General features: G+C 36.1%; 1 long non-coding RNA gene across 1 annotated transcript in view; it reads right to left on the reverse strand.

The window, feature by feature from the left end:
- Positions 1 to 299: 299 nt before the first annotated feature.
- The window catches only part of LOC306644017, a 130,199-nt gene continuing 102,887 nt past the window's right edge, over positions 300 to 27,611 (reverse strand). Inside the window, exons 2-3 of the long non-coding RNA XR_013759145.1 lie at positions 16,011 to 16,090; positions 300 to 361 (exon numbers count right to left, since the gene is read on the reverse strand). This is a non-coding gene — a long non-coding RNA (uncharacterized lncRNA). The remainder of the gene's footprint in view (positions 362 to 16,010; positions 16,091 to 27,611) is intronic.

Below are 27,611 nucleotides of genomic sequence, written 5' to 3' on the forward strand. Positions count from 1 at the left end.
AGGAAGCCCAGGGCCGCCTCCTGCAGCTGTATTCATAGGCCATCCCACTGGGTCCTCTGGGGAGTCGACACTCACTAATTAGGCAGGCAAGGCACAAAAATAAATAGAAAGAGGAACAGGCATTTTTAGGAATGTGATTTCCATACAACCCAAAATCAGGAAATGTTGGCCAACCACTGTTCTCAAAACTTTCACTTGTTGCAAGAGGAGAGAAGGGAAAATGTCCAAGTGTTAGTCAATCCTAAATCAGCAAAACAGGGAAGGGAGGGTGGGGTGACTGGAGGAGAGCTACATACCTTAGGGAGCCTCAGGCCCAGTCTGCTTCTTCCTTTCGTTTTTTACTTCCTTGGAGAGATTATCCCTGTTGTTTTTAGGAAAATAAAATTAAAAAATAAAATAAAATAAAGAAGGAAGAAAGGAAGGAAGGGAAGAAGGAAGGAAGGAAGACATATTCTCCATACTGACATACACATACACATCGTGTGCATGTTTATTCTATTCCTTTCCATAAACAGAAATAAAGACAAAAGAAGAAAAGTCTAATTTGCAGTTCAGTTTTCCGGCCTCAATTCTGACTCACCAATGAATCTTCTTATATACAAAGCTGACTGGAGGGAGGGGTGGGATTGAATAACAAATTTATGTGATACAATCACATCATTTACAATCACATAATGGACCATATCCCAATTTTCAAAAGGCATAAAGTATCCTCATTAATACGATAAGTGCAGCAGTCAAATCAGCACTGTGATTTTATCAGGGTTTTTGACTGTACATGAATTAGAATGTAAAATGCATACAGAATTTTTAATGGGAAGGCTTTAACATTCACTGAATGTATTTCTTACTGTCATTTGCATCACATTAAAGTGAAATTCTACATAAAAGGATAAAGAGAATATGTCCTAAATTACAGTTTTTCCATAGTTGTCATGTCCACACATAGAAAAATCTGATTCATAAGCTTGAACATGATCCTAAATCTGAAAAGACTGCACAAGTTCTCTATTTGTTTGTGGGTTTTATGTGGCTGTCAGGGCTGGGTAGAGCTCTGTAAGGTCAGATTGTCAGGACAAAGCTAATAAAGATCATGGCAGGCTAGGGGGCAGGCGGAGAGAGAGGACGATTGTATTCACTGTCTCTACTCTAGCACATTATTAAACACCGTGCCTGCATTTTTCATTCCATATCAGACTACTAAAAAGTCACTCATGTTCCTTAGAGGTATTTTGTTGCTTTTCTTAGAAAGCCTCTATCATCAGTTTAACTCACTGCAATAAAGTTTATAGGCAAGGACTTAATGTCTTATAAGACCAATTCTATATATTCCACCATGCAAAAGCATATATAGCATGCTATGTCCACTAGATATTTTCTATACATTTGCTTCATTTCCAACATCTGCATATCTACTGAAAGGCTGAAATACAGTCTGCATCAGAAGTTAGTCTCCAGGTAATGACAATTGGGGTTAAATGTGCTTGATCTACACACTGAGGAAAAAAAAAAAAAAAAAAAAAAGGAACATGTCATTTCTCATTAACTTCACATCACACATAGAGAAATCAATGATTGCTTTGTAGCAATTGATACCAAATCCTGGGAATCCAAGAAAGAGTGTTTTGCATTCTAGAAAAGACCACGGTGTCATCTGCCAAGACAACACAGTAGACTGGGAAAAGAGTCTACCTGCTGCATACATGCTGACTACCTATCCTCTGGCTAGCACACTCAGGTCATGCATAGGAATTTGTACACTGAATGACATCCTTGTTATCATTATAAAGTCTGAGTAGAGAGAGAATATTAGCATACAACCAAGAGAAAGACATGCATGAAACTTGAGGTGAAATAGATCAAACACACAATAAGCCCAATTAGGGTATTTTGCTCCTGGAAAAAACATTTTAAAGATGCATAGGAATGAACCCACATGAAATGAATGGGACTAAGAATGGCAGGGCCATTCATTTTTATTAATTTTATCTTTAATAATTTGTTTCATTACCTTATCTTTTATAAGGATCAAATACTGCACAGACCAGTGCTTGACATCCATGGTCAAATATTGTTGTCAATTCTGGTAGATCTCCCTTGAATATATGTAGATTATGTAAATCTCATACCATTGTTAGGTAAATGTGACAGTTTCCTTCCATATCTAGACACAGTTTTTAAAACACTTACAATGACCACAAATTTTACCCAGGTCCTGGAGGTCCTTTTTTCTTTCTCATCCTTTCTCCCTTCCCCCTTTTCTGTTCATCTGCTGTTCTTTCTATATTTCATTTTTCCCTTTTTATTCATGTTCTTTCTACTGTTTGAAATTGGAATTTGGACCCCAAAAAAGGATGTATTGAGATTCCAATCCATTTTTAGCCATGATAATATTCTTCTCTTGGATATCTAAAATACTTATCAAGTGGCAAGAATTCTACAGAGAAGATATTTATGGATTGATGATAAAACTAGCAAAAGTTTCCTGATAATAATATTTCTTAGTTCAATTTATTCTGTCCCAAAATTTATGCAGATTACCAAGGTAGATTTCAAAATTCCCTGTTAGTGGGCAGTTCACCTGTGGGAATCTTGGACCTTGTTCACTGACTGGGGGAGCATTAGTAAGCTCTTTACCCTCTCTGAGGTACAGTTTGCTCATTTATAAAGTGGGAATGATAATATTTAATTTAGTGACTTATGAATATGCAACAGAACAATGCACATCAAGTATCTAGGGTAGGTTCTGGACAAGTGAACAGTACATACCCATTAGATCCACCATGCAGAGCAACTTGACTTTGCTTTTGTCAAAAGCAAACAGCACACACAACTTTAAATTAGAGGTAATAAAGCTGGACTTTATTCATGATAAGACTGTGTAAATTCAGGTGAGTGTACCACTTTTTTTTTTCTCTAAGAAAATTACAATAAAGATCTTTCATTTCCCTTCTGGTTTCTGTTGACTCCCTGAAGTCGTTACTAACTTCAGAAGTTTAAGGAGCAAAGACAGACTGTGATCTTTACTGCGTATTGGGAGTCAGCAAACAAAATTTATTTAAAAATCTTCTTCTTATTCCTCTCTGCTATTTTCATAATTTTATCAAGAACATGATGCAAGTTGATCATTTGAGCTGGAATTTCTTTGACTTTATGAAAAGGATAAGGTCCCTGGTTCTAACACACCTCCTAACTCATCTGGGGCATAACACAAATACAGTTTACCTAATTTATACACAGACAGAATATATTCTTTTTGTGACAACATGCATTTGTGAATAATAGCAGAATGAATTAATATATCCTTGAACTCCACCTTTGTTTCCTAACCCCAGGTATGTCTCAGACATTACCCTCCCCTTTGAGATGAAACTAGCAATCTATCTCAATGGAGTCAAATTTATGCCACAATCCTTTCTTTCCTTTTAAATGCATGCAGTTTATTTTATGGGATCTATTGCCTATGCTTCATTGTTTTCACATTTTCTTCTCATAAGTTGGTTCTAGTATTTGACTCTATTTGAATGTGTTGAACTTCTTGGCAAATAATTTTTAAGATGTTTGAACTTTTTACTTTACAGTCAGGTTGTTTTCCTCTCGTCAGCCCACACAGGAGTTACCTTAGTCTTCAAATAAACACACAGGTCTGATAGATTATTAGCTTGTTACATTGTAACCTTAAAGATTCCAGGCCTCAAAAAAATTAAGTCATTGAAGCATGACAGCAAAACTTTAGTTCCTTATCACTGGCTCATTTCTTGTTTTATTAGAAAGGAATTGCTAATTTGTAGTGTTCGTAATGTTTCTATCTTTATCTGCCAAATAAAATGTCATTAATACTGTTTTTGCCTGCCTTTGAGGGTTTTATCTGCAAAAAGGCAGGGCAAGGATACTGAGCTAGGTTAGCTGTAGAGCCAATATAACTGAACTTGGTTCGAATTTCCTCCTTAGAGTTCAACTGTTCATGTTCCATCTTTTCCCATTAAAATTTATTTTTATAAGTAGTCAGAGTCATAGATTTGATCTTGGCAGAAATGAAAACTTATAGATTAAGCATTTTAAAAACACAGTTGAAAAGTTAAGAACCAAGACTGCAAGACTGTACATGTTACTTCATTCATGGATAGCTTTATTTCAATAACTATTTATGTAACATGTTTATATAATGAAGTAATTTAAATCCTCACTGGGCTTCATATTCTTTTAAAACTTTGATTTCTCTGTGCATTTTTTAAAATTATCTGAACATAATTCTAAAAACAACTCTAAATATGTGTATCTATCTTTCTTTTCCAGGTATTAAGTGAGTTCTTTTTCATTCTCTTAATCAACCAATCTATTTATCTTGATCAACCTCTAAGTTTACTCTGTTTCAGCTGCCCATTGGAAAACTGTTCTTTGATAAAAGTTTTTCTGTCTCATCATAATTATTATGATTGTCTTTCTTCCTTTATTCTGGTTGACTTTCCTACATTCTTTGATTTTTGACAGACTGTAGGAATCAGGACTACCTTGTCTGTCATGGACCAGGGAGCAAATACTCCAGGGATGTCTCCCAAAGATTTGTGAAAAACAAGGGTAGATTTGGGCTCATCTTCTTCCAGAAGTCTGGATCTAGAACTTTCCCTCACCCAGAGGAAATCTGGGATGCTCCAGAGAGCAGGAAGCAGGAAGTCAGTCTGGACCCATTTCATTCCTAGTTTTTTTTTTTTTTTTTTTCCTATTTAAAATACCTTCCTATAATGTTCACAGATGCTAGAATGAATTTATGAGTTTTCTAAGGCCATAAGTAAAATAAACCTTACCTATTTCACATTCCCACCAAGCCATGCATCCCATTCTACAAATGTTGAGGATTCCCCAAAATATCAAAGTGCTGAAAAACAGAACTTAAGCAAAACCCCAAGTTCTCTTACTGCTTCACACCTTCTGTCTTTGTAGCCTCTGCTGAAACCCAGAAGTAATAAACTTCCACAAACTTCTTAGTCTGTCAGTAAATCCCTGTTTCCAAATGTGAAAAAGTCTAGGGAAGTTTGTCCTCTTTTGAAGTCTCAGCTTCCCAGGTCATGAAAATGTCTTGCTCCTTATTGTAAGGAGATTTGTGCTTTACTCTATTCCATAACCAACAATGCATTTCAGAGTTAAGGTACACCAGGAGGTATAATACTGTGCATGTATTTATGGGAAAGTGTAGTGTTTTCTTTCTTTTCCTCCCACAAGAGGATATGAAGAAGAGAATTGCTGCTGTTACTTATTTTTATTCTTCCTGTTTACATTCAAAGAATTTCCAAACTTGTCTAGTTGAGGCATATACATCCTCGAAAGATTACCACATATTACCTCCTTTATCCCAGGCACCAGTGCATTGACACTGACACATTGATGTTCTCCTTGTGAGAATTAGCCTATCACATTCATTTACATCCACTTAATTGCTGCTGCTATTGTTTAGTCCGTTAACCTCCAGCTAGGGTGCAATTCACGTGAACACTGGGGAAGCACAACCATTCGATTAGTTCTGCAAAGTAGATTAAAATCTTCTGCCTAATTGGAGACTGTCCATACTGCTGCCTTCCTTCCAGCCCCAGGTTGTACTAATGTCCTGTCTTCAACAGAGGGCTCTCAGTTGGCAATATGGAAGCCTTGATCTGACCCAGAACACTTCCCGAACATACCTGTGTTCAGCACACTGTGCTGGGCACCATGCTTGCAATGATCATCTATCTGGTCTCTACCTGTAATTTGCAACGACTCTTTTGATTAGCAGCTGGCCTTCTTTGTTTTTGTAAATGATACATGCACACTGGAGACACAATTTAGAAGATGGCTATATCACCAGTACTCCCAATTGGTAGAAATTTCATTCTGAAGCAAGCACTAAGAAAAGTCTCTGTGAAACAGCTGTCTGGTTTGGGAGGAAATGAGAATCAAAAAAAAAGACAGTCTTACTTGATTCAAAGCATATATCCCTCTTGGACATGGCTTATTTATTTAAAACCTATCATTGATGTGATAACAAGGGATGCTTTGGTAAGGAAGCTGCGCAGAGTGGTGAGTATTGAAGCCCAGAGCTTTCTTTGGCAACTCGCTGTCAATATGTGTATGCCAAGCTTAATTATGTTTTATCTAAAGAAGTTGAGAAGCTTACATATCACTCTCATAATTCCAACTAGTAGCCATGGTCAAATTTCTTCATTTAATCTAAAATGCTTGTTGCAACTTGGTTTCAGTTCACTTTGAGCGATTCTCTGACTTTAAAATCTAGCTACACAAAACTGATAACGTTTTCTCAAATGCATTAAATTTCTATGGCCTTGTGTCTTTATGCTGCTATTCTGGCTATCAAGGTTTTTACAGATATGATAGACACACAAAGGAAGAAGTGCTTATGTCAACCTCGGAAGTCAATCTAAGATACAATCTTAAAACACACAAGGTGCTAGACATCAATTACACCATCAAATCCTCCCAACAGAAGGTGGGAAAGGTTACATTATGCCCCTTGACTGATAGACTGAGGCTCCATGACCCTTGCCAGGTACCACAGTCATAAGTGATGAATTGAAATCCGGTTCTAAATGAGTGCAAGACTATTTCTTTCCTATGACCTCAACATGGTGGTCCTCAAGAAGAGAGAAATCTTGAGCTGCTCTCAGTGTTGAAAAGAAGGAAGTCCACATTCCTCATCTTACCAGAAGTGGATGGTGGGTATAAGCCTAAAGGTATCAAGAGCACTGGGACTTTGATAGAGAAGAATGAAAGAAACAGTGGGAAAACACGTTCATAGCACATGATGTCTCCGGGAGTCGAATCAAACACTGGTACCCAGGTATCAGAGAATTTCTAACAACTTGTTGATAGGAAAAGGGACCCGCAGAGGCCGAGGAGATCCAGAGATTCTAGGACTGAAAGACATAATGTTGACTCTCCTCTGAATATGCCAAGGAGAAAAGTGTCCAAGCGTCTCAGTTTCCTTGCATTGTCCGTGATGAGGGCTGCTGAAGTGCCAATAGAACAGCAAACAGTAAAGGAGGACCTTAGGAAAAATGGATTTGGCTGGTTGATCAGTGCTTTATCCCTCAGACCTCTGCTTCATCTCCCCATGTTACATGAAGGAGGTAAGGAAGAGAGACAAGGAAGAACCCCTTGGTGATAAAAATCTTAAAATGAAGATCACCCCTAACATGGGAAGAACCGGGGGAAGAATGTAAATGGAGCCTCACATATTATATGTGGTAACTCTTCTCATTACAAATCAAGTCAGCAAACTGTTGACTGAAATAGGTTTTATTTTCCTATGTTGATTAATACACTGCAATAACATCCCAGATATGTGGATCTCATTTTCAAGTCTTTGGGCTCTTCAGAGTTTGATGCTAGAACTAGAAGAAGAGAGAAACCTAGCCTCGCCCCTAACCTATCTCCTATTCTCTCTGTTTCTGGATTCTGAGGCTTCTCACGTGTGTGTAGACATGCCTTCCAATGTCTCCCACAGTCAGTGCACACGAGGGCCCAGGGTCAGAGGGCATTGGTAAGCCCCCCCACCCCCCAGAGGGATGAACCCAGTGAGGAAACCTGCGCCAGCCCTAGAAGTGGGTTCAGGACCACTGGGGCAGAGTATTTGGAGATCCAGTACATCCAGTGCATGGTCTATGGTGTAGGTGTTCAGGATGCAGTTAGGAAAGCTCCTTGGTTCTTTCAACTGATCCATTAAGGAAGATTAAAAGGGACCAGAAAAAGAACAACATGGGTCCAGCAAAGCATAGGACTCAAGCTAGGGCCAGATATCATCTATGTCTAAAACTAGTATTGTACAGAGTAATAGAAAACAACATGTTCCTACAGTTCAGCTCTCCTATCTCAGCACTATAGTCCTGATTGGTGCTTCAGTAGGCCCATAGCATCCCACAGCTCTAGGTGGCCACATTCATATCAGAGCATGTGGGACCCTTGCATGAGGCACAGTCAGGTTTTCACAAAAAGCCCTTTAAAAGTGACTGGAATTTTTAATGCTAACCTTTTTAACTTTTGAGCTGTTCATGGTCTTTCAAACTTCCATGAAGCCCACAGTGTCTATGCATATCAGGCTATATGTGACAATTCAAATTGCCATAAAGCAAAGAAAAAAATTTGAGAGCTCACTTAATTTCTCCTTGCCAATACACATACACACACACACACACACACACACACACACGCACACACACACACACACAGAGGCAGAATATAACTAGCCATTCAATATTGTCCTAATCAAACATTTATTTCACCAGCAAATTGAAAGCAAGAATTTAGTTCTCTGCCTCAGTCTACTCATTACTATAGAGGTTGCTCCACCAGAAAACTTTTTATCAGTTCAGAAAACTCTTCATCAGTTCAAAAGAGAGAGCTTTCCTCTGCAAACTTACTCCTGCACTGCATTAGGCTCCACATCACATCTCCTCTCCTTCAGCCCTGGTGGATACAACAAGTTTCTCTGAGAGGATCATTTCTGTTGACCGAACTTTAAGTTCTTTTCCCAGATCCCTAATATGATTTGACTGAATTTCTTGAAGCTTTTGTGTGTAAAGGTTGCAGAATGTCAATTCTCTAGTGGTGGGATTTGGAAAAGAGGATGAAACCCAGAGACTTTATTCAGAGTGTGTGAGAAACCACCTTCATTACTTGTATTTCATGTAACAGTATTACAGCTATTTACTATATTCCTTTTATCCAAGGATATGATACAACTTCTCATTTAACCAGTTCTAGAAGTATATCAATATTAATTGGCAGCATTTTATTAAGAGCTTATGATGTTTCAGACACTGGTCTTCATATGTTTCATGAATTCTCCTTTTACTATATGGCAACCTTATGAAATGGGTATTATTATTATTATTACTCCTACTGTTATTGTTGTAAAGATGAGAAAACTAGGGATTGGAGAAGCTAAGTAAGTTGTCCAAATTTACATTGCTAATAAGCGGGAGAGCCCTAAGTCAAAATCAGACGTTGAGACTCCAGAGATCTTCTGTGACACCAATGCCTACTCATGCTTGATAAACATTATTTCTGGGAGACACAAAGAGGAAGCAAATATTTTTCTACCTCTCAGTAAGTCCTTAACCTGGGGGAAATTAAAAGAATGAGATAGTATGAAGGTAGAGTTACAGGGACCATATTACTCTTCCATTTGAAAGCACAAAAAATGAGAGAATATATGAATGTATATATTCATATGTTAATATGCATTATATAAACACACACACACACACACACACACACACACACACACACACACACGGTTTCCAAGTCACGTGGGAAAAAATGAGGTAAGCCCTAAGGTGGTCCAACCTTACTCTGGGCTACAGTGCAGCGGGAAAACCATTTTATTCCTGAGAGAAATAAAAGTGAGTGTCCATTCACAGACTTGTTTAATGGAAGTGGGTGCATTTGTAATAGCCAAAAACTAAAAACAATTCCTATAGGTAAAAGAATATGGTTTATCTACACAATGAGTGGTACTCAGTAACAAAGAGGAATAACTATTGAGATATGCAACAAATAAATGAATTGCAAAATAATTATGCTAAGTAAAAGAAACCAAACCAACATTAAAGGAGTACATACTGTGCGATTTCACTTCATATAAAAGTCTAGAATGCAAATGAATCTGAAGTGACAGAAAACAGAACAGTGGTTGTCTGGGTGCAGGAAAGAAGGTTTACAGAGTGACATGAGGAAGTTTTGGAGGTGACAAATATGTTCTTTATCTTGACTGTGGTGATGGTTTCTTAGGTTCACATCTATGTCAAAACTTATCAGATCGTACACTTTAAATGTGCAGCTTACCATCTGTCAATTATATTCAGTAAAGTTGTTTTAAAAAAACAGAACAATTCTAATTAACAAGATTAATTAATAATTTTTTAATCATAGAATATAAACCTTGTAAGAGCTGAGATTCAGTTCATATTGCTCACTTTGGTTCTCTTATGCCTAAAATCGTGTGCTCCAATTAGTACTTCTGAATAACTACCCAAAAGTGTAGTGGTACAAAACAGCCATATGTCATGTTAAGAGAGTCTGTGCATCAGAAATCAGGGTTGACTTCTCTGCTCTATGGCATTCCGAGCAGTTCTGGGGACTGGAAGCATGGAGGCATGGCTCCTCTTGGTGCTGTCTCTAGTATGACAGCTCCAGGGAACCAAACTCCAAACATCAGTTCTAGGCTCTCAAGACCTGCCTCTCAAGAGAGGCAGTTCTTTATAAATTTTGGAGACAAGTGCGCTATCTGAAGTGCGTATAGAAAAGACTTTCTCCTACTCCGTAGGCTTTCTCTTCATATTCTTGATTGTATCCTTTGCTGAGAAAAAGCTTTTTAGTTTGAGCCCATCCTGTTTATTGATTCTTGCTTTGATTTCTTGTGCTTTGGGAGTCTTCTTGAGGAAGTCTGGTCCTAAGCCAACATGATGAAGATTCGGGCCTACTTTGTCTTCTATTAGGTGCAGGGTCTCTGGTTTCATTCCTAGGTCCTTGATCCATTTTGAGTTGAGTTTTGTGCAGGGTGAGAGATAGAGGTTTAATTTCATTTTACTGCATATGGATTTCCAGTTTTGCCAGCAGCATTTATTGAACATGCTATCTTTTCTCCATTGTATGTTTGTGGCTTCTTTGTCTAATATTTCATCTTACTCCAATTAGAATGACTATTCTCAAGAACACAAACAATAATAGATGTTGGCATGGATGTGAGGAAAAAGGCACACTCGTAACATTGCTGGTGGACTTGCAAATTTGTGCAGCCACTCTGGAAAACAGTGTGGAGAATCCTCAGAAAACTTGGAATGGACCCACCTTTTGACCCAGTTATCCTACTCCTTCGTTTATACCCAGAGGACTTAAAATCAGCATACTACAGTAACACAGCCACATCAGTGTTTATAGCAGCTCAGTTCACAATAGCTAGATTGAGGAACCAACCCAGATGCCCTTCAACAGATGAATGGATAAAGAAACTGTGGTATATATACACAATAAAATATTATCCAGCCATAAAGAAAAACAATATTATGGCATTTGCAAATAAATGGATGGAATTAGAGAATATCATGCTAAGTGAAGTAAGCCAATCCCAAACAACCAGAGACCAAATGTTTTCCCTGATAAGTGGAGAATGAGATATAATAGGGGTGGGGGGTGGGGAGGAAGAGAAGAATGGGGGAACTTTAGATTATGTAGAAGGAAATGAATGGTGGAATGAGACAGACATCATTACCCTATGTACATGTATGATTACATGAATGGTATGAATTTACATCACGTACAACCATAGAAATGAAAAGATATACACTATTTGTGTACAATGAATCAAAATGCAGTCTGTAAAAAATTAAAAGATAAATTAAAAAAGAGAGAGAGAAAGCCAGGATGACAGTGTGTCACCTTTTTGTGACCTAGCTCCAGAAACCAAAAAGAATCACTTGTACTTTATTACTTTTGGTTAAAGCAACCAAAATTTGCCCAGATTTATGGCGAAAGAATATAAACCCCCACCAACATGTCAATAGATCATTCTCTTGTCATATTTGTCAACATTGGAAGGAGAATGTGTGGAGTGAAATACATGCTGGTGCAGCCATCTTTGGAAAGTCTGATCGACTACATAGTGCCTGTGCCACAGGATGAATATATGAGCATGAGTTATTCACTTCAACTTTGTCTGCAGTCTTACATGCTGCATAAAATGTAATTCAGGGATTCATTCCACAGAGTGCATATGTTTTACCTGATGTGAATTCAAGAATGAATATTATAACCTAGACTCTCAACATTTTAATATAACAAATACAGGAGAAAAGATAAAGAGATAAATATGAATAATGACAACTTAGCATAGAAAGTTTAAATCTTGGGGAGGATATTTAGCACTATCAGGACCAGCTGAAGAAATCAGTAAATGCTGATTTCTTTACTTAGAACTAGGCGAGATTAGTAAGATTTCTACAGCAGAGGCTGGGTTTTAAAAGCAAGGAAATAAGCAGAAAAGTTTAATTGAAGAAACTATACAAATGTAGTACACATTATCTTAAAATTCAAGAGCTACAATTCTATACCTCAGTATTCAGTTGTTCCAATTTATTAAGTTCCTCTCCTCAGGAAATTTTGATGGTCAATCAGATTTTGGAATCATGGACTCATAGGATGCATATAAATGGGAATAAATGTCTACTAAAAAATGGTTAGGGTCTGGGGATGTGACTCAGTGGTAGAGTGTTTGCCTAGTGTGCCTGAGGCCCTGGATTCAATCCTCAGCACCACAAAAAAAAAAAAAAAAATTAGGATCAAATCATAGAAACTTTGGATATGAATTTATTTGTCTATAACAGTATCTGATGTATATCATTACTATATTAATATAATTAATAATACATATTTATAATTAATACTATATTAATAGTATATTACTATATTGGTGGTATATTAATATTACTGCTATATTAATAATATATTAATTATATATTCATATACTATAATATATAGACACTATTGTAATATACTAATAGTATATCATAATATACTAATAGCATATTAATCATGGTACCATACTTTCCAGCTAAATCCTGCACAGTTGTGGTAAATCAGATCATGAAACAGATCATGATAAACAAGAGTAGCATTAATGGCTTGGTAATGTACACACAAGCCTACAGTATAACTTTAAATTTTAATATTTTTCAACAAGAAATTCTAAAGCCAGGACAAAACTTAGCAGTATTTTAAATCATTTACCAAAGATTACAACCCTATTTATTGCTTCCCTAAAAGTATGTATGAAGTTACTGATAGGCACCTGCACATTCTATGTGAAGAATATTGTGGAAGTTGGTTTCACAGGAATAGTTTTATTAGGGAAATATTTTGTGACATGGAATGAAAAGTGCTTTATATACACATGCTATACCTATAATATTGCTGTCGTATTATTTATAAAGCATAGGCTCTTTCTATTATTTTTATGCACTAGTAGATTTTGGCAGTTCTGTGATTTCCTTTGATATATGATTTACTGTGTCAACTAATCCCATAAAAAGAAATTCACACTAAATGAATAGATAAATCGACATTTGTCCAGCAAAAAAACTATATGGGTATGAAATCTATGTTCACTTTCAGAAAATGCATTCATCTTTTGCCAGTTTTGAAGAGCTAAGTTCATTCTTGGCCAAAATCTTTAATTCCTAATTAGGATTGTAGGCACTATTTCTTCTCTCTCTCTCTTTCTCTCTCTCTCTCTCTCTCTCTCTCTCTCTCTCTCTCACACTTTCTCTCTTTCTGGCATCTGTGAGTCTCTTTTGATAATGAATACGCCAAGGGGGCGCAGAGTTAAGTCTAGGCTTCAGAACTAGGAACATTTCCATCAAAGATGGTTTGTTAATAATAAAGTAAGGAGGAAAAAAGCTATTTGCTTCTTTTGTGGCTCTGACCCTCCCTTGGTCCTGCCAGGCCTGCCTGAGCATCAGCAGAGTTCAGTGGTAATTAAAGCAACAGTGTTGTGAAAAAAGTGTGAATTACTTTTAGGGGAAGACTTGGATGTTGCTACTGACTGACAAAGCGCAGCAGGGGACTCTGCTGGATATTAAAGAGTGATGTAGTCCCCGCATTGGAAGGTGGCTTTTCAGCACAATGCAAAATTGTGACTTTTCACAAGTTTATATCTCTGGAACCATTCGAGTTATCAGCTCAGAATTTAGATTTTTTTCCCCCTTTCTTTGGCATGCTTGTGGAGGAAAACTATGTCACATTTCATAAAATGTGGTATAGTGGTTGGAATTATCAAGAGCTGAAGTATATTTTCTTTCTTTCCTTCCCCTGGCTTTTTTACCCCATCATGGAATTATTTCAACCTTGAAAATAGTGAGGAAAAAGCTATAAAGGATCATATGTTCAATCCTCTCTTGGCAAGGTATTTCAATGTCAACTATCTAGGCTTTCTGTTTCTGTCATTTTTAAAGAAAGAAGTACAGACCAGCACTCTGTTGACAACGCCAAGAAGCACCAACTCTGCACTCTCAACACTGGAGAATAAATATCCACATGGTTGGTGGGCTGCTTCCGCCACCCCCAGCAGGGAAAAGTTCTGATCTTGCTCTTTATGGCTGCAAATCTTGTGAAGCCAACTCCCACACAGATGTGATATAATGTTGATTCCGCTCCTTATACAGTGAGGGGGGAAAAAAAAAAAATGTCTTTAGCCAAATCCAATAAACCACCAACTGAGATGTGAAGCAAGAGAATAAAATAGCTCAATGGACTATCAGTCACTTTTTGTTTTATAAGCTAACAGACACTATCTGTCTTCCTGAATCAGGTTCACATCTGGAATGCTGTGTAAAGGCATCACCAACACACTGGGGTGGACTGCATAGGTACAAGATAGGATGAGATGCAACTTAAAGTGGTGAGAAATATGTGATAAGAGCCTGTAATAGTTATATACTAATAATGTAGATAAGGAATAATATAGTGTGCAATATGCATAGACTCTTTATTGTTTAAACTCTTTTCCCATAAATAAATGGATTGAGACAATAAGTGAAATCCCTGATTTTGCTGTATTTTTAGTATCCCTGCCCATCTCTGATAGCAGTGGGACACTTAGTGGATCAAAGGACCCAGGGAAGCAGAAGGTTACATAGTATGATGAATAAGAGCCTCAATAAGGGAGTCCTGAGATCCTCACTTACAAATTGCACAGCCCCAATGTCCTCATGGGCAAAAAGGTTGTAAGAGGCATTCCCACTTTATTTTGAAGATCAAGTGAATTAAAATGTTAAAAAAACAATTGTTTAGCAAAATGCCTGACATAGAGGAAGTAATTGATAAAAACTGACTGTTAATATCATCATCATCAAGCGAGGTGCTATCATGAAGCAAGGCGGTTTGGGGAATTCCTTTTGCTTTCAGATATCCTAATTCTGTGTGATTTGTTAAGCAGTGGGATAATATTTTTAAAGTATTATAAGGTTATGAAATGGCATTTAGGGGATGGGGTTGTGACATGGCAAACAATAGACAGTTTAAATAGACTACAATGATATAAACAGAATAACTGGGGTGCTCCAAATGACATTCTTTCACCCCACTAGTGCAAAGTTTAATTAGTATGTAAATAGCAACCTCGTTTACAATTGACATACTGCCACCTCTTTTCATGCCAAGCTGTCAGGGCCTATGAAACTGTAAAATTCCTGACACTAAACATTTGTTGTAAACTGATCCTTCCAAAAGTAACTTAACTAAAACTGAAAAGGCAGGAAAGGTGATAAGCACTTTTGTAATAAAGACATTTCTCAATTTTTTTTTTTTCAGAGAAAAGGGACCAAACTGCTTTTGAGGAGAGATTCACCCCAATATATTGGGTTGAGGGCATATTCTGTAAGAGGGAAAAAAAAAAAAAAAAAAAAAAAAAAAAAATGAACCACCAACCCCAGGGTGATGAAAAGCAAAATGGGTAAGGAAAAAAATACCCTCAATTGACATAGCTATTTTCATCACATCAAATCAGCCATCTGTTCTTGACATAGTTTATTATCATTAGGAAGATTTTCTCAATTCAGACATGGTGATGAGGAAAGATGAAGAATTAACCAGATAAATAGCCAATTTGGAAAATTCAGGCTGAGACCCTTTTCCTCAATTTCCATTCCCTTCTTCCTCCCTGATCCATCATCACACTCCAATTATTCCAAGAAAAGCTTCAATGACACGATTAAACATGTTTATGGTGGTGTTTTTTTCCCATTTGCATAGGCATAACAAACCAAACCCACTAGGTATCAAGTGACACAAAGGTGACCGACATTGTACCAAAAATATAATAATCTTCCATTGTTAAAAATGACTGCACAAACTTAGAATGGCAGGTGGCTACAGATAAAAGTGAAGGAATTAAGTCTCTGAATTGAAGTATAAAAGTACTGATGTTTTCCTCCTGGAATTTATTCATTAGAAATCCATCAATTTACCTTGGGATAAGAATGTTTAGAGAAGAAAATTTCCTTTGAAATCATCACGGAGTAATTCCAACAGCTCTGTGTGGGATAATCTGGAAGAAAAAGTAAATGCTGGAAACTAATAAGAAAAAGAAAATATTTAAATCATATGCTTGATATCAACTTCATAAAATAAAGTTGGATCTTCACAAAACTTAAGCTCATAAATTTGGGGAAAAGCAGATAAAATAAAACTCTTGACAAATATCAAGAAGACTACTATAAAAATTATCCAAGCTGGTTATTTTATCTCCATAACATCAAAAAAAAAGTTTGATTCTGCCTCAAATAGTTCACAAATTCATGATATTAAATTTGTAAGACTCTAACCCACAGATTTTTGGATCAAGTTTAAAATTATTTTTTGGCTCAAAAACTTTAAAATGTGAAGGACAGTAACTCTAGAGGTTAAGTTGTACAGACCCCTTCCCAAAGCTGCTTCCACCCTAACACCAGGTTCTTTTGTGGATCTGTATCCTGCCTTTGATAACATTCCTGTGATCTCTTATTCAAATGTTTTATACTACAACATCAGATTCACTACTAATATTAGAAAAAGTAACTTTTTAGAACTCCTGATTCTTCATGATCTGTTAAGAGTGTCATCACTCTTGCTAGACCTTCTTTTCTGGACACACCCTTGTCTGGATTTCATCTGTGTTGTAGGATCCTGATTGTCTTCATATCCCCCAGGTACCCTTGTTTTTCTTTGTTACTCTAACAACAAAGACACTATGACTATGTGGCCATAGTCATAAAGTCACACATCACTCAACAAATGTCTGTCAAGAACTACAGTAAACCAGGTACTGTGCTAGATCCTGGGGATACAGAGTGAAGTAGGTACACAGGGTCCTTGCCCTTCTAGACTTTACATTTCTAGAACAGAGGTCAGAAAACTAAGGCCTTAGGCCAACTACAACTACACAAAGGTGACCAACATTGTACCAAAAACATAAAAATCTTCCTTTGTTAAAAATACTTGCTTTGGGGCTGGGATTGTGGCTCAGTGATAAAGCTCTTGCCTAGCACATGCGAGGCACTGGGTTTGATCCTCGGCACCACATAAAAATAAATAAATAAAGGTATTGTGCCCATCTACAACTAAAAACAAATTTAAAATAATAATTGTTTTGGTAAATAGATTTTTTGCATGAATACAGTCATTTGTGTATTGTTTATAACGGTTTTCATGCTATAATGATGTAGTTAAGTAGTTGAATCAGAAACTATTGGTCCACACTTTCCAAAATATTTGCTCTCTGGCTGTTTACAGAAAATGTTGCCTCACCCTGGTAGACTCTAGATCCATCTTCAATTGTTCCAGTTCTTTTCATTCTTTGTCTTATTACAGTTGTGCTTTCTTATGGTTGCAATCACTCCTTCCACAGAAATGACTCCATAACCTCTATTAACAGGCCTGACCACTCTTGAACTTCAATCCCGTCTTTCTAACTACCTGATTAGAAGTATCTATCACCCCACCACATTTCACCAAATTATGCCATTATTTTAAGATGGTTGAAATTAAGCTCATCTTTTTCCTTTGTCCACTTGTTTTCCACCATCGATCTCCCAATCATTAGTACCTTCAAAGAATTTGGAGCCTTTCCTTTACTTCTGACATCCAGGTAACAAAAGAGTAAGGAAAAAAAAAAAAAAATATATATATATATTTTTTTTTTTCTATCTGTCAACTAAGTTTTGTTTCTACTGCCACTACCTTGTCCTGGATCCCAAAGTCTCAGACTTTGAATGTCATGGTCATCAAACAATCTCCCTGTAGAAACTCCCTTATGTCTCCAGTGATCTGCCAATCACCCTCCCTAAGACATCACCAAGTGTATATCGTCATAACTCTCAAGCCTTCCATTACCAAGAGCAGAGATTCAACCAGTGGCAGAAGCTTTCCTTTGTGAGGATGCTGAAAAATTACTTCAAGGGAGTCACAAACCTAAGAAGTGCCTGAAGGCTGAATAAGCAATGAGTCTCCTGAGTAGATGCATCACCATCTAGTTTTCAAATGTGCACAGATGTGCTTCTGATAACTAAAATACAAATGTTCTTATGCAAGTTACTGATTTCATTGTAACTTTTTCTTATTCTGTATTTTCCCATGTGATTAATTCTAAAAATACAACTACTTTTTCCCTGTATTTTGTAATAAAAAAGGTCTTTGCTGGTCATTAAATGCCTGCGCTGTCCTCAGGAAGGTTTGTTATCAATTCATGATGAAACTATAGGAGCCTCACCATAAGATTTGCAGGAAAAAATGGAAAGTTAAAACTGTCTAAATGTAACTTTCTCCTCTCTTCTCTCACTGGTGAAAACTATGGATCTGGAGGACATTGTGAGGTAGAGAAAGACCCTGGAGAAAGAGAAAACTGCAAAACCTCAGTTCTAGGTTTAAAGGGAAAGGAACTTGAAGCCCATAGATCTTTCTACACTGTCTGGCTCTGCTGGTCAGAAAGGGTGAGCAGACCAGGATTTGGAAAAGAAACTTTTATAAATGAGGTAGTAGGGCAGGTTGCTCTAATCCAGGCAAAGAAAATTATTGGGCCCAGGAGTGATTAAGCAGAACTCCTTGACATTTATTGAGCTCCTATGGCATACCAGCCAGGATAGTAGACCTTTTATATGTATTTTATTTCACACTTATGACTACTCTCAGATATAGATATTATTTTCTTTTGTTTATAACCATAATAAAAATGCAACATGAAGAGATTCAATAAATGCTAGGCCCACAGTATTATTAAAAAATAAAGGGAGGACTTGAAACCATTTCTAGGTGACTCTTGAGCTGTTTCACACCTTCTAAATCATCAAACTCTCTCTCCTAAAGACTTCACATGCATTTTCAAGTCCCTCTTACCAATTTTCATGAAAACCATGATCCAATGAGCTGTTGTATCATTGTCCCTTTCTACACCAACAGATTTTATTTCATTAATAGAAAAGGCAGCGGATGTTTATGAAAACCCAGCTCACAGATTAGGAATGGCAACTCTTGAAATACCTGAGCCAACCAAGACTGCCCTGCAAGTAAGTGCAATGACTACCACTGAGACAGTGGAGAAGTCACCTAATCACCTAGCCTCAATACAACCAATACAACGTGGCCCATATGGGAACCATGACTGCTGTGGCTGGCTTTGTGCCTTTGGCCTTGTTCTTTGATTTGTCTGAAAGATAACTGTGGTTCCCAGAAAGTCCAGTTTTCCTCTCCTCACTAGCTGCAGCAAGAAGCTGGTAGAAACTCTTTACAGCCAGAACTGGCAAGGTGCAGCTCTCAAAGTTGGCTCATATCTAAGTAAATAGTAAGTAAAATAAGGATAAAATGATGACATTCTTCAAGAAACAGCTTTAGGTCCTTGAAAATGATTATTTCTGTTTGCCTGCAACTGTAAAAATGAGTTTCAGGTAATAGCTTTTCTTTTATATGGTAAATGATGAATGACCATTTAAACATTGACTCATCTACCAACCAAGATATAAAAAAACATAAAAACTTACTGTGCTAAAAGGGAATTTGAAGACTGAAGTCACCTGATTTTTCAACTAGGTGATTACACCATGGGGGTATTCATTTGTCTTTACTTCAACTCTGGAGTTACATAAAATATATATTTGGCAGCCAAGAAAATCAAGCCCTTTAGCTTCCACAGATTATATTTTTTTTCTTAACCCTTATATGTTTTTCATCCAAGTTAGTATATCTGCTTAGACTTAGCAAACTGTGCTGTCCAATCAAAACTACCCATTAAGATACCCACCAAAGTGTAAATAGCCTTCTTTGGATATTTATTTTGTCAAAAAATATATAATAATTCTATCCATTTGTAGGAATCAGGTCTGTCATTGTTTTGGATGGGAATGAGAAGTGTCAAAGCAAAGAAGAAACACATTTGGAGTTCAACAAGGGAAAATGTATTTTTGCAAGCACTTATTATTATTTTAAAATTGTAACTTTTCATTCTTCACAAAAATATAAATTTCTTATATTCGGTTTCCAGTTCACTTCAATAACACTAGCAATATAATGCCTTACGGCTAAATTTTTAAGAAAGAGAAAAGGAAAGAGAATGGAAATGGAGGGAGGCAAGAATATAAACAATTTTTCTGGCATCGAGGGAAAAGGGCTTCCAAATAAAAAAAATAAAATCTCAAAATGCAAACAAGTCAGTATCTTTTTGTCTTAGGTGCAAGTGCTATGGGATAAATATTTTAGTTTTAATAAAGTTTTAGTATCTGCTACCACTTCTCATCTCAGAACAGGATAAATCCTTTGTCAAAAGAATTATTTTTCCCCATTAGCCAATGGTCCTTAAGTGAATTTCTACAGAATAAACCAAGTGATAGTGGAACTTTTACTCCTTGTTGATTTGATATCTTAAATAAGAATGTATATCTATGTCCCTATCTTGTTAAAAGATGGTGGAGCTAAATCTCGACATCACAGTAAATAACAACAAAAAGCAACAACAACAAAAGACCCCTATTTATCTTCCCTCATAGGTGCATGGATTTATCAGACCACAATCCCCTGTGTTTATTTCTACAGCCACAGGTATTCTAAAGGCAGTTAAATTATTTACAGGAAAGGCAATTAAAGAGATGCTAGATTTCCATGTTTATGACCAAAATGCCCAGCAAGAATAGCTTAGAGGAGGAAAAATTTATTTTGGTTTATGGTTTCAGAGGTTCAGTCCATAGGTGGCCAGCTCCATCACTCTTGCTCAAAGTAAAGACAGACATTATGGCTGAAGATTGCAGTGGAAGAAGGCTGCTCAGCTAGTGGCAGCCAGGCAGCAGAGAGAGGGGAAGGGGAAGCGGTCACAGGAAGGATGAACTCTTCCAGGACATGCCCCTAGTGACCTACTACCTCCTCCAGACATGCCTCACATGCCCACAGTTATCACCCGGTTTACCCATTCAAACTAGTATGTACCAATTAGGTTACAGCTCTCACAATCTAATCATTTCACCTCTGAATATTCGTGCAATAGCATAGGAGCTTTGGAGGGGTACTTCATATTAAAACCATAATAAAATCCATGGAACTTCTCTCCAGTTCTTTAGGGTTTTCATCTAATATTCCACCTGATACTAGGTGGAATTTAGAAAATATCCACAGTAGCAAATAACAGTTGTCAAATTAACTTATTAGGCTCCATTTACAGAGCTATCCTAAAGTCTGGCATCTGTATCTGGACTGAGACCTCTAAATGTGATTCCTAAATAAACTTTAATTCCTCTAAGTTGTTCTTCTCAAGCATTTTGGTTACAGTAATTAAGGAGCTGACTACAATACCTCCTAGTTACTTTCATGTATTTCCTTATTTCAAGATGGCCTCATAGATGTTGTACTTCCCAAGTCCTGGTATGTTCAAGAATCTGGTTTTGGTTTTTATACTTGCATTATGAGCATCTAGGAGCATAGTTTTTTTATTCTTTTTAAAATTTGTTCTACATGACAGTATAGAATGCATTTTGATACATCATACATAAATGAAGTATAATTTCTCATTCTTCTGGTTGTACATGATGTAGAATTATACTGATCATGTCATCTTATAGGCACATAAAGTAATAATGTCTGATTCATTCTACTATCCTTCCTATTCCCAAACCCCTCCCCTCCTTTCACTCCCCTCTATCTAACCCAAAGTACCTCTATTCTTTCCTAGTCCTCCCCTCCCTTATTGTGAATTAGCATCCACATATCAGAGAAAACATTTAGCCTTTGGTTTTGGGGGGGTTGGCTTATTTCACTTAGCATGATATTCTCCAGTTCCATCCATTTACCTGCATAATTGTATTCTTCTTTAAGGTTCGGTAATATTCCATTGTGAATGTATACCACAATTTATTTATCCTTTCATCTGTTGAAGGGCACTTAGTTTGGTTCCATAGTTTAGTTATTGTGAATTGAGCTGTTACAAACATTGATGTGACTGTGTCACTGTAGTAGGCTGATTTGAAGTCCCTTAAGGTCTAAACCAAGGAGTGGAGTAACTGGGTCAAATGGTGGTTCCATTCCAAGTTTTCTGAGGAATCTTCATACTGTTTTCCATGGTGGTTGCACCAATTTGCAGTAGGACCATACTTTTTTTTTTTTTAACAACAGGACTTTGTGGACATTGTTCAACAGTCTACTGAACTACGTGTAGACTACTTGAAGAATTCTGAGGCTGACTTCATTTTCCTATGTCATAGTTTAAGTAAACTATGATTTTTTTTGTAAAAGCAGTATTATTTTAACCTGGCTGAAGTTTTGCCTACTTTTCCCCTTCAACATCATACTTTTAAATCTACTTTATTAATGTATACCACAATTTATTTATCCTTTCATCTGTTTTCCTTAATTTCAGGGAAAATTTCTACTTTTACATTGTGGAAATTTTCTAGATGACTTTATAAGTTTTTCTAATCTAGGATGCTCAGTAAAAATTACCTGAAATCATTTTTATCTATATTCCTTTATAGCACTCTATTTCAAATTGCTTTTATCGACATCTTTTCCCTCTGCACTTATTATGACTATCCTAAGATTCCTCTGTGTCAAAAATGGGGTATAGCTGTGTTTACATTTCTCCAAAAGGAGTACCAGAAGGTCAAATTGATGTGACTACATGAGGGAGTTTTTGCACCATACCTTGGAAGTTGTGTCCCCACATGGACACTGATAATCTAAACTCTGATTTAAATTCTTAAGAACTGATTCAGCAAGTTCATGTAGAGCATCTCATTTAATCTTTACACAATTCCAAGAGACAGGGAAATGCTATTCCAACTTTTCACATGTGTGGCAGTAAGCATCTGAATGACTCTCCCATAAGTAGAATATTAGATGATATCCATAAAAAAATTGGTTAGCCAATCCAATCTTTTTCTCCATTGCCCATTTCTACTATAAAGAAAATACTTATTTTTGCAGTCACTCTTTCAAATAGAGATGACCTTGTGTGACGTATTTCTGACTGATATGATAAAAAGAAATGTTGTTGTAATGGTGGGAGGGGGGTGCTTCAGGAAAGTTTTTGTTTCTCTAATAAAAGCAATGGACAATGTTGGTCGTGTAGTCCCCTCCCTCCTTTTTTGCCTTGGCATGTACAAAATATGAAGGTGTAGGCCAGTCATTGGGTACTCATGAGGAGAAGATGAAAACAATTCAGTCAATATTAACCTCAGCAATGGCTGAGTCATGGAAAAAGTGTCATCAGTAGCCTGTCTGTGAACTCCTTATTACATGAAAAAAGTAAGCCTTCTTTTGTCAAAGCCCATATTAGTAATATTTTATGTTACTTGCAGCCGAAGCTTTCTTAATACTATCAACTAATAATGTCAATGCAAGAAGATGACTTCAGCTCCAAATCATGAATATGTTTATCTTAAATTTATATAATAAATAGTTTACATATAATAATTATCATTATTTTTTCCTTATAATTAGAAAGGTTAATTAAAGAACTGTGGCCTCACCTGGGAAGGAAAAAACTTCCAGTATTTTAACTCACTGGGCAAGTATTCAAAATAAATTGTTCCAAGAAGCAAAGTTAATTTATGCCAGTTGAATAGAAAATAATATTAGTTTAATTCATTGTGTTTCCAAGTAAATCAGAAGAATAACAATGACTAAAATTTCTTTGTGTATAAATCTAAATATTTTTCCTGATTTGCAAGACTGTGCTAGACACTGAATGATTATTTTCATTTACATGGTATAAGCAATTCACTTTCTCATACATCTTAAAAGTCTACCTACACAAGAGATAAGAATTATGCTGTTTTATATTAAAATTGATATAATTTCATGAATCATTTTCATTGGCTGATGATTTATAAACTATTCTCTGGAAAAACCGTATTATTTTTGAAGACTCTGCTGTTCAAAAATATATATATAGCCAACTTAATATGTATCCTACCATGTTGTGCCAATTTACAAGTTATGGGTGAGCTGGGTAAATCTTTTAATTGGTTTTGAATTGTGCAGTTTGTCTCAGAATTACATAAACATTAAATAATTCAGAGAGTAAATGAAACCTTATAATGCAGCACACCAAAGTTGTTTGGGCAAGGTTTTTTTCTCCCCAATAATCAGATAATTATACATAACTAGTCATCATTACTTGAAACAAATTACTTTCTGTTGAAGCATGAAAGAGGTTTCCTGGCACTATTTTGAGTTCAACTAATCTTATTGACAATAGGTGTCTGTCGGCAAAAACCTGTTTATTGGTATTATGGTTTGGTTATACAGTATTGTGTAGTTGCTGCTCTGTAGTAAGCCTTTCTTAATTATATCATTTTTCAAATAAATATTTGTTTCTTTTATTTTGAAAAATCACAGGTTCAGTAAACTTGGCAAATGCATGCATATTTTGAATACAGAATGCTTTGTCTTTCATTCATTGTAGATTATCTGTAATAATACACTGCTTCATGAGACAGCAGACCAATGAAGAAAAAGAGGCCAGCAGTTATTTGCTGTGCATTTAAGTACTTAAACAGAGGAGTCACTCTGCTTTCAGACATTCTTGCTTGACTAACTCACTGGAGTCAAATGGCTTAGAGTGCTGTGGCATGCCAATCAGGAGCATTAGCATCGTTTGTGCCATGGAAAAGCTTGTTTCAGGGAGGGGGTATTCTTTGGCTCTGTCTACACAAATTAAGTAAAATGGAAAACTAAGGCATTTATCCAACTAATTCTGGCCAAAAGAATAAAAAAGTGGGGTCAATTATTCAAAGCAGATATAGATGGTAAGGGAGTTCACTGGATACTTTTTCCACTCCATCTTCTCATTTTCTGTAATGAGAATGGATATCGTGTTTGTGTCAAGTGGAATGGCACACTAAAAATACCTCATGGGTGGCCAGAGATTAGGGGACAGCAAACTCCTTATTCTCCCCTTGCTGAAAGGACTTGCATATATAACTAGGTTGATGCTAAATCTACTTCTTCGACATAAAAGAGTGGACACCTTAAAGATGAACATCCTTTGGTAACATTTTTTTACAAGATACCCTGAAATTATAATCTAAACAATGGTGAAATTGAACATGTTATTAGACAGTTGTATTTTTTGTTCTAATAAAAGCAGAATACATTGTATTCAAACCATTTGTTAGGAAGTTCTTACTTCTAGATTTAAAACACTGTGATAATTACAAACTTCCTAAAATTCAGTAAAACCATTACACCATCAAAAATAAGTATGCAGGCAGAATATAATAAGTTTAAAGAAAGGAATCATAGACTAATGTTAATCATTCAACATACATTCATTGGATAGTTTTTTGGTCGAATTTTTTCTTTTATATTATCTCCTAAATTTTATAAAATATCCTTATTGGATAACTATTTTCTATCCCCAGCATCAGTTACTAAAGTGTGTTTTTTCCCTACTAATTTCAATGCCAAGTCTGATACAAATGAAGTTTGCATACATGTGTAAACCTTGTTTATTAATTTTTCCCTATAAAAAAAATTCTATCTTATTACACATTGCTAGATTTCAGCGTGGTTTTTTTTTGTTTGTTTTTTCTTTCCTTTTTTTCTTTCTTTTTTTTTTTTTCCTGCTCTATTACTCTATTTGTCTTTCCCTGTGGCAATATCACCTACCTTAGTTTCTCTGTAGCAGTATTATACATTTTATGGTCTGAAAAGGAAAGTCCTCTCTCTTTGTTTTTCTTTGTCAGAAGTTTTTACATTTTAGAATTAGCTTGAAAGTTTAAAAAGATTTATATAAAATTTTAAAAAATTGTAGTGACTATTATTTTAGCTATCCATTGCTTTGTTATTAATACCTGAAATTTAATGACTATTATGGTTTGAATATTAGGTGTCCCCCAAAAGCTCACGTGTGAGACAATGCAAGAAGGTTCAGAGGAGAAATGATTGGGTTATAAGAGTCTTAACCCAATTAGTGATTTAATTCCCTGATAGGGATTAACTGAGTGGTAACTGAAGTAGTAGGGTGTGGCTGGAGGAGATTGGAATTGAGCTGTGCTTTGGGGTATATATTTTGTTTTTGGAAAGTGGAGACTCTCTCTCCTTCCTGATTGCAATGTGAGCTGTTTTCCTCTGCCACACTCTTCCACCATGCTCTTCAGCCTCACCTTGAACCCCAAGGAATGGAGCCAGCCTTGTATGGACTGAGACCTCTGAAACCATGAGTTCTCAAATAAACTTTTCCTCCTCTACAGTTGTTCTGGTCAGATCTTTTAGTCACAGTAGTGAAATAGCTGACTAAAACAATGACATAAAAGAATAACCTTAAATTTTATTTCATTTCACCATTCTAGAGGTTGACTAAGATTGATTAGACAGTTCTCTCTTGGGGTCTCTCGCAGGGTTGCTGTCCAGTGGTGACGGAGACTGAGCACATGTTAAGGCCACTCATGCACAGTCTGGAGGTTGACAATAGATGTCAGCTTCAACCTCAACTCAACTAGGATTGGCCAAAACTATGTCACATGCCCACTTCACATGATTTTCATATTTTTTCATGGCACAATGAATATATTTTTGGAACAAACAAGAGTCCCAAGAGGACCAAGAAGTCATATCAACAGTTATGATCTAGCTTTAGTACCTTGTATCTTTGCTCACAAAATAGCTCATCAACTTCTAGGGATAAACAGATGTAAGCACCTCCTAATCCAACTCTATGGGAGGAATATGAAGAACACATTATAAGAAGAGTATATGAGAAGGAAAATCTTGCTGTAAAAAAAATTATCCACTACAATTCTATAAATCAATTAAGGAAAAATTAACATCTTTATACTACTGAATCTTCCTATCAATGAATATGGCATAACCATCTTTTTATTTAGTTTTCCTATTGTATTTCAATAAAGTTTTTTCAATAAATAGCATATGTGCATTCTTATTATTATTACTAGACACCTTATTTTTGTCATTGTAAAGATTTTTTAACAAAAATGTTAATCTTTTAACATTTTTATTAGTTGTCGATGGACCTTTATTTTATTTATTTATTTATATGTGGTGCTGAGAATCTAACCCACTTGCTCACACATGCTGTGTAAGTGTTCTACCACTGAGCTACAACTCCAGCCGCAAAAATGTTAAATTTTCCTATGCGGTAATTGACTGATATTATACATTGATTTTTGTATTCCAAACACATGTTCTACTATATAATTTATTCTAATAAGTTATTTCTATATTGCATTGAGTATTCTACATAGTCAATCTAATCATCTGTGACTTATAATAGTTCTTTTCTCCATCTATTTTACTTATTTAATATGAATGAAGCACATAATATATCAGGCACTGTTTTAAACACTTGTAAAAATTAATGTTAAGAACCTCCTATAAGGAAGGAACTATTAGTTTCACTTTATAGGTTAGAAACTGTAACATAGCTATATAATAAACTTAATTATTAAACATTTTCATTACTTAGTTTATAAGCAATAGACAAATTATTTAAGCCTAGACATTGTTCAAAATCTGCAGTTTTAAACATCACATGTGTGGCTTCTCATATAAAAGAGGCAATCAAGATCATTTTAACGTAGTGTGGACTGGATTTG

Source organism: Sciurus vulgaris, assembly GCF_902686455.1.
Source record: "Sciurus vulgaris genome assembly, chromosome: 14".
Taxonomy (NCBI): domain Eukaryota; kingdom Metazoa; phylum Chordata; class Mammalia; order Rodentia; family Sciuridae; genus Sciurus; species Sciurus vulgaris.